This window comes from Carassius auratus, chromosome 32 (assembly GCF_003368295.1).
Source record: "Carassius auratus strain Wakin chromosome 32, ASM336829v1, whole genome shotgun sequence".
NCBI classification, from domain to species: domain Eukaryota; kingdom Metazoa; phylum Chordata; class Actinopteri; order Cypriniformes; family Cyprinidae; genus Carassius; species Carassius auratus.
In genome coordinates, this window is record NC_039274.1 from 27195270 (window position 1) to 27204661 (window position 9392).

Sequence of the window (9392 nt, forward strand, 5' to 3'; positions counted from 1 at the left end):
TTTGAAATAGTTTGAGCTCCTTCACACAGATTAAAAACACAAACAAATCACCTTAAACACTGCATTGACTCACACTAGAGTAAAACGTGTTTTATTATTAATATTTTGTGTGTGTGTGTGTGTGACTTCTGCATGAATAAGAGACATGATTCACTGCTAGTTATATTCCACACTTGCTTTTATGTGCTGTCCAAGGTGCTGATCAGTTACAAATCAGCCTGTGGCCACTACATGTGAAGCTGTGTTGATGTCCACCTCCCATTACAGTACATTTCTATAGAGTATAGTGAAAACGGATTTTTCAGTGTCAACAATCATCCACTCAGTGCTTCAATGTTGTTTATTTGTGCAGTTTCACATATCTCATAATCAGACAAATGATAATTCAGAGAGAAACTGAGCATAATTCTTGTATTAAACCATACATACAGTAGCCATACAAAATATCTGGATTAACCAATTTTCTGTACATCAACGGGTGCAGTTTATAATATAATAACATTAAATGTGGATGACTAACATGAAAGGTAATTGAAAATACTATTTTTTTTAAATAGGGATTGCACTGACATGTTTCTATAACAACTACTTTCGTTATAAACTTTTCACACATTAAGGCACATTATGCTTCAGTTTACACAGCACTGATAAGATTGCACAACACGTTGTACAACAACGTTAACTAGGTGAACTGCCCAAGTCCACACACCCATCCAGTATTACTGATTGTCTGCAAAGTTTTAAGACAATTAGTGCACATTTGAAATCATCTGCTTGTTAAATTTTCACAGCGAACCATCTGGAAGAGATGCTGGATGCTGTATTACTGAGGTGATGTGTTTGACCATTTGAGTCAAACATAGCAGGATGGCCATGGTTTCTCCAGCAGCTGATGAAAACGATGGAAATTTTTTCTAGAGTTTCATTGCCAGGAGCCTGGTTAGAGAGGAGAATAAAAAGATTAATATGACATGGCTTATTGTTATGACAAATGTCAAAAAGAAAACATACTGGCATCAAAAAATGTGCACTGTGATGGTAGTGTGTGTATAGTGTTATTCAATGTAGCGGAAATGAAAAACCATATTAACGTTAACATTAGAAATAGATCCAAATAACTAGAGTTGTATGGTCACAACAGATTTTTTTTTTTTTATAAATGAAGCCCAAAGTTGTTCTATGCGTTTCTGAAAGGAAAAAAAATACTTTCAAAATTAATCCAATGTGCTAAAACTGGCATTTGTGATGTCTTGAATGTCTCTCCAATGTCAACTTGAAAATATTTGATTTAATGAAATGCAAATGACAGCCCTGCTATCTTCTGTACTCCATTCCTGATAAATCTAGCGATGGGAAAAGTGTTTAGAGTTATCGATCAGTAATGCTACTATGAAAAATGAAACACAATGGAATGCAAACACACCATTGTCAGCAGTATTTTGTTCTTGTATTTCACCCCAAATAATAGGAAGTGGATTTACGGGTTTGCAATACTGCTAATATTCTAAATGTTGTTGATTTTAGAAAGGTTGGAGTCCATTTTGGTGGCATTTCCAATAGTTTATTTTAATGAGAACGATCAAGCATCTAAATTGCAGTTTGGGGTAATGCTGTGCTGTTCTTTGTGTGCGTTATTCGACAGTTTTACAACATCACCATATTCACTCAGCTTAGTGGTCATTATAGTTTTAAAGAGGGTGACATTTTGAGATAATTTTGAGTATTTATATTGCTCCAAATAATAGTCAGTAAAACAAATTTGGTTATCTAGTGAAGGGTAATGCATACAATACAACACTTTTACATGCATTGACCATATTTGTTTACAATCCCTCATTCTTTATTTGCTTCCAAAAGTGGTGTGAATCATTTCTATACTCCGTCAACTTCAGAATTGTGTATGATGTGTATCAACGCCATTACCAGTTTTCCCAAATTATATATAGAGAGGTTTATGGACAATTTAATCCCTGCAGGAGACTTGGCAAGACCCTTTTCTCTGTCAATTTCCACCCTCTGCTTCATTCAAACCCCCTCTCTCTTTCTGCGCTTCTACAATGTGTGGTTTCTTTCTGTCTCTTTCTTTTTCTTTTTTTTTTGTATTCCCGCATATTTTTTTTCTCCTCAAGCTCCCACCGCCTTCCCAAAAACCCTCAGACAGCATGCAGCTTATGCAAATCACTGCCCTTTTATTCTCAATTCTCGTCCTCAGCCTTGAATGAGACCTCAAGAAAACACACACACACACACACACACACACACACACACACACACACACACACGTTCTTACCAAACTCTACTGTATTGGGAACGGAGCCCACCATGACATTTTAATGCACTATGCACCACTATGTTGATTATAGTAGAAACAATTGTATTAAGTTACTAATATTGTTGCAACAGTCCACACTCATCATGCAAAGAACTACACTCTTAAAAATAAAGGTTTCACAAGGAGGTTTTCATAGACATTTTTTTTTGGTTTCCCAAAGAACCTTTCAGTGAACAGTTCTTAAAATAACTTTTTCTACTACAAAGAACCTTTTGTGGAATGGAATTGTTACAGGTTCTTCATGAAACCATTGATGCCGATAAAAAAAGATTCTTAAAAATAAAGTTCCCAAAATAGGGTTTCTGCAAAGAGATGCCACAGAAGAACCATTTTGGGTTCCTCAAAGAACCTTTCAGTGAGCAAAGAACCATTGTTACTTAGGGTGAAAAACACAACATTCTAAAAAAAAACCTAGGTTCTAAAAGAACCTAAAGGCCTACAACCGTTTTTAGCAAGAGTCACAAATATTGTTCCTAGAGGAGATGCAATGAGGAGGATTATGGGATGGAAGTAGACTAGACATTTAAGGAAGGAGGGGGGCTATTTACCAAATACTGCGGCGAGGGGTGGGGGGGCTGATGAATATAAAGTGCTTGCTGCCATTCCCAGGGTCTATATAAGAGTGTGTGTATACGGAGGGGCGCGCCAACCAGCCTGACTTCCCTCAGACACTTTGACAGGCGGGCCTTTTCACCAGCACATTTCTGGGCCAGCCAGCTCTCGCTCCCTTAGCAACTGCACAGAGAGGAGAGCCCCCTCCAGCCCGCCACCAAAACCACAGGGGTGAGGGGATGGGGCAGATAGGGTGTGGGTTACAAGGGGTGAGCTGGTTCACAGGGGTGGATGAAGGAGTCCCCAGTCTGGCTGGGACTCCCACAGGCAATGAACTTGAACTTGACTCTGATAGCATTAATGGGGATCACACGTCCTTATATAATATTTGCATATGGATTGGAGCATGGTTATAATCATTAACTAAAACCTTTAAAAAAAAGATTATTACTTGAAATAATGTAAAAATTAACTAAAATGAAATAGAAAAAACAATCCTTAAACTTATTTTCAGGTAATTTCATTTTTGTTGTTTTTGTTTTAGCTAAACATAACCTGATTATATTAACAATAATAACCACAAAACAGGGTTATTGTTAATATTATTGGGTTATTGTCAAAAAAAAAAAAGCTATCTTATTTTATTTCAGGTGGATGCCAACATTTTTCATTTTCATTTAGTTTGAGCTGAGTTAATAACTAAAAGTAATTTAATGGAAAAATAAAAACCAAAGCTTAAACTGTATAGACATAAAAAACAAACTCAAATTAAAACAAAAACAGATGTTAAACTAAAATTATATTAATAATACTAAAATAATACTACCTTTTCCATGAAATGAAGGGATAGTTCAACTCATCAATTAAAATTCTGTCATCATTTAGTCATCCCCATGAATACAAATACATTAAAAATAATAAAAATATCTTTTGTCCATACAATGGAAGTCAAAGGCATCCAGTCTTGTTCGGACCACAACATTTTTGTAAGTAAACAATGGCAGACTTTTCAAAGCAATCCTATATAGAATATATATATTCTCTTCTATTTACATTTTAAAAGTGACTGTAATTCTCCTCATTAGGATGTAAAGTGGGCAAAATGCGAAGGTAATCTACAAAGTGAGGATAATTATTTCTCAAGGTCTTTTATAATGGTGAGGCCATGATGGAGGTTTAAGTGTTCCCTGGTCTCCACTCTCCTGTTCCTGAATTCCTAATCCTGCCCTCTGCTCTCACATCCTCCAGGATACAGTTATTGATGTTCCTGTGAGTGCTTTAAGGATTTGCAGAGAAGTCCCAGCTTCTCTTTTATTTTATTGCTTTATTACAAATGACATTGGCAGAACTTTTTTAATGCACCTGGGGTCAGGTCACTCGAACCTCATCTTTAGCACTCTGCATTGTTATCAACAAAAGAAAAGTCCTTGAAAGAACTGGTCTCCAAAGTGACATTTTTTTCAAGGTTATCCCCTTAATACAATACAGAAATTATGATTTTAATGGCATAGACCTGAATAATAGGAACAAAAAATGCATTTGTCATCGAAACTGATTTGAAGTCACATAAGGGTACTTTTTATATGCTTAGATTTAGTCTAAAAGCCCACGTTAGTCTTAAAGATATAGTTGACCCAAAAACAAAATTTCGCTCATTTATTCACCCTCATGTTGTTCCAAAACTGTATGTAGTTGTTGAACATACATGCACACACACACACACAATATATATATATATATATATATATATATATATATATATATATATATATATATATATATATATATATATATATATATATTGCATTACATATGCATTATATTATATTATATTATATTAAAAGGCAATCTTACTTTCTATTGTGTTGCACAAGACAGTTTTAGAGTGACATGAGGGTGAGTAAATGATAACAGAATTTGTATTTCAGGGTGGACTGTCCCTTTAAGGAACTTTTACTTTCATCCATCTATTAAATTCATGATCTGGATTAAGATGCCTTATAGTTCTGTGATCCTAACATCTCCATTGTGGCTCTGGATCACCTGTGTTCAATAGTTCAGTTTGGACCTACCACTCTGCTGATTGTGGTTCTTTCTGCTGCATGTTATTCGAGCTAGAGTCCTGCTCGGGAATCTCAATCCCAGGCTTTTCATGGCCACTCGTCCAAAGAGGTGGAGAAAAAGGTGGGGGAAACAATTTCAAAGCTCCCCCGTAGCCGATACAAAGCTGAGAACAACCCTTCCCGGGATAATCGTGTTTATCTCGAGATTAAGACTAGATCGACAGCTGAGATATCCAAGGGGAATTTTACCGTAAAACACACAATGGTCTTTAACACGAACCCAAGAGATGCATCTGAGCCATTTCTCACCACTGTTCATTTCTTAGTTATGAAAGCGATCCGTAACTCGTCTACCCTTATCAAGTGTCTTCATTAACACGATCAATTCTCAAATTGTCCTCAAGAGATATCTTTAGAAAAGCATGCATAAAAAATGACTTCTGTATAAGATATAAATATATATGCAAGTGTGAACTTTCTCAGAAAGCAATGGCAGCTTCCATTCTCCCTGCAGTCATATATTTTTCCAAATCTAATCTGGCACTAAGTTTTCATCACAACAGCATGAAATAAAATCTCACAGAGCTGGCTTTAAGAAATAAATATGTGAAGCCCTATAACACTGGACATAAAGATGACATATGACGGGGAGAAAACTGTTAGTATGCCAGACAAATATTCCCAGAAAGCCACCTCCCATAGGCCTTTGATATTATCATGCCAGCTGCAGCAACTGCCACATGGGGCCACAGACTGAGCCAGACAGTAAAAGCCCTCCCCCGCCTCTTTTATTCTCTGCCAAACACACGTTTCCTCAATATTTCATTGTTCATCAGTGTATTTATTAACGTCAATTGTTTATCTCACCCTATTTTTCCCACTGTGTTGCTGTCGAGAGCAGAAACCTCAGTTGGTGACAGTGTTCTCAATTGCTTTGTATGCAAGTCCTCCAACTCTCCTGCAATACTTGTTTTCCCCTGTTCACTGCATCCATCTGCTTTTTTTCAATTTTATTTAGCATAAATAATTCCTCCCTTTTTTGTTATTCACCTTTTGCTTGCTGTGAAATACTGTTGCTGTCCCGGTGCAAACTTTCTCTGTGGTTTCTGTATCACTTCCTCCATTTTACTGGGTAATATATTGTTATGGAGCTTTAATTAATTGCTTGCCCAACTGCTGTGCCCTAGCAGAAAGGGGAGAAGAACAAACTCCTTTTAATTCAGCTCCAATTGTTTGAGATTTTACATGCAAAATGCATTAATCTATACAAAGAACTTTATAATTCATAAATACTTTGCAATGCACATCATGCATGATATCAAATCCATTAAATATATGCATTTATCAGATGCTTGCAAATCCAAGTCGCTTTGGATACAAAAGCAATTTGTGAATGAGCCAACGATAATTACAATACAATAAATAATTAAACTGCATACACTAAAACAAAAGATATACAATATAACAGGCTACAATTTAGAATACACATTATTAATCAATTAGCATTGACCTTTAATGATTTAAACTCGATAACAACTCGATACTCTAGCAGGCACTGCAGAGAGGAGTGCATCTATTGCTTGAGCACACAAGATTGTGCAAATGCTCATGCAATTCCTGACCACACAAGCACACAGTGCTGCTAACACACTCTCGAAGCAGCCTGAGAAATAAAGCCCCGTCCTCAGCCGTTCCCTGAGGATAGTCTCTTTGGGTTTTGGTGCTAATTTAGGCATCTGGCTCTGTCTGGGCCTGAGCATCTTTCTCAGCTTATTACCCTCCACTGTCTCTGGCACTTCATCCGTACAGACAATGGTGGGAAACAGGGGGGACTGCGGACCCACGTCAAGTACTCGCCGTACAATGCTGCCATTGTAGAAGAGGAGAGGGGTCTGGAATAATAATGTGGGGCACTATCAAACTGTTTACCAACAGAGAGCCTACAGCTGACAATTTGCTCCTTATTTATCACAAATCATCATTTGTGGTGTTGCTATTGATGCTTGCATTTGTGTAAGGAGAAGTTGCATGAAAAAAATAAAATAAAAAAAACACTCTGAAACTGATTGACTTTCTTGCACACAGACACAAAAACACATTTTTCATTGTACACACAGATGCAAATGACCTTGTGTTGAAGTGATTATTGTGCCAGACACCTTGGGAGACATTTCAAGGAATTGCCCTTTTCAGTCGATGAAAAAATATAATGCCTAAAATCCACATATGCCAATCCATAGAGCATATTACTTTGGACTACTACCAGAGAGAGCTATAGTAATCCAAATGTGTTTAGGATTTTATATATATATATATATATATATATATATATATAAGATATTCAAATAATTCCATTCATGCACATATTCCATTCATGCACATAGGCTTGTATGAATTTAGACTGGAATTATTTCTTAGCAGTGCAGTGCATTATTCTATAGCTTTTGTGTTTGCAGAAAGGAAAAAAAACATATATTTTGTTTTTCTGACTTAAATACGTGTGTGCATTCTGTTTGGCTGAAAACACAAAGAACTGGTAAACCACAAAAACAATACATAGTTCAGCGCATGATTTGCATATTGAAAACTGGAAAAATCTGGAATGGGTTTGGCACTGTGCCAAGCGGCATAATTAACACTTTTCATCCGCTGCTCTGCAGCAGTCACATTATGCTCTGACAAGCATCCACTCCCAATGCTCGACCGCTTATGCTCACACACACATCATGAACACATAAATGCGAACTTGAACATTTATTCTTGCTTCTATACATTTGTAAACACTTTTAACATTTGCTGTTAAACCTACGGTTGTGCTTTTATTTTATTGTTGTGTTACAGTATTGCATTAGTCTCTCTGATCAAGGGTATAAAATGAGTTTTGTGTCTGTATGAGAGATATTTAAGCATTAAAGGTCTTTTACATAAACCCCTGAGAGATGCAGAAAGAGGAAACCCCTCCCCCTCACAGCAAGACACACAGCCTAATTAGAAATTCCCTATTAAAGGTACAGTCTCTCAATTCTACGCTACTATTTTGTCCAAGGACGAGTTTCAGATTTATGCACTGAGTGCTGGGTCGCAAAGAGAGATGCTCAGTTTTGTATCATCTTGAAAAATCTATTTTTCTTCTGCATGTAGATAGAGAAACCATTTCCATATATTAATAATATAATAACTCATTGAGACAAATGTGCAGTCTTAAATCTTAAATCTGTAGCTCTGTGTTGTAGTATAATCATAAATTATTTATTTATTTATTTTTTGTCAATTACAAACTCACAAAAAAAAATCCTAAATTATTAAATAATATTTTGCATTCAGAATGCACACATTTCTGCATTGTATATTTGTGTGTGTATTTATCCCTGGAAATTTCTAGAATGCATGTACAATTCTCTGCAAGAAAAAAAGCAGATAGAACAAGCACAACAGTAACATCAAAGTCTTTTTCTGCTTTGAAAGTATCAAAGTCTTTTTCTGCTGAAAAGTCTGTATTCAAATTTGAACATAAACATTCAAAATATAGAATGCTGCCACGTGCCGTTGCTAAAGCGCCGCTGTGCCTTTAATTGGGGGCTCAGTCCTCTCTGCTTGTTCCTATGCAATTATGTTAATATGCAGAGCTTGTCTGGTCTTTTTCATTAACAGAGGCACTTGCATCATTGTTTCCTTTATTTGTAAGCTCCACAGGCACCTTCCGTACATCAGTGATCTTTTTTTACACGTCTTTTTTGACGGGCTATTCTGCCAAGCCTCCTCTTTTAGGATAAAATGTCAGTCTTTTTAAAAAAAGCTCATTTGTGGACAAGGATGTCTTTTAGGCACACAGGGTTTCCACGCTCAGTAAGTATGCAAAAACGGTTTTCTGTTATTACGAGGGGGATTCAATGGCTTTAAATATTCAGTAGATGACGCATCATTTGTCTCGTCTTCACATTGCAATGTATTTTGAATATTTACGCTCTATCCGTTCGTGTTGTTCTGGTTACATCACAAAGCAAAGCAAATTTGTCATCCTAGAGCAAGTATGTTCCACCGATTTTAATCATTTTCTGCAATAAACACAACAGCACGGCTCTGCATATCAACAGCAATCCATTATGACGCAGCCAGTCACCTTTGTGAAGTACATTTCAGTGTCCTCCATCTATTTCAATGACATAACACGCAGCACTCTGCAACCAGACGGCCTGCGTACATTTCCGTTTACCACGTAACATCTGAGTGAATTGAGCGCGCAATGTGATGTTTTGGATCTCTCACCTCTTGACCAGCTAATGTTACAAACTGTGGCTGTTTTAAAAGACACCAAACATCATTAAAAACATGGTACAGTGTAAGAGCCTGCAGACCTTTTTCTAACATTAAAGTTAGGCAGGGCAGCGTATGTGCTATTGTAAGCTGGTGAGGGGCACTTGGCACCTTTGTGCCAGTAATTTGGT

At 36.7% G+C, this 9392-nt stretch overlaps 1 long non-coding RNA gene across 2 annotated transcripts in view; it reads right to left on the reverse strand.

Annotated features, from left to right (window-relative positions):
* Window positions 1–327: 327 nt before the first annotated feature.
* LOC113051981 (uncharacterized) overlaps window positions 328–9392 on the reverse strand; it is a 15261-nt gene continuing 6196 nt past the window's right edge. For both annotated transcript variants that reach the window (XR_003276972.1, XR_003276971.1), the window contains exon 4: window positions 328–936. This is a non-coding gene — a long non-coding RNA (uncharacterized LOC113051981). The remainder of the gene's footprint in view (window positions 937–9392) is intronic.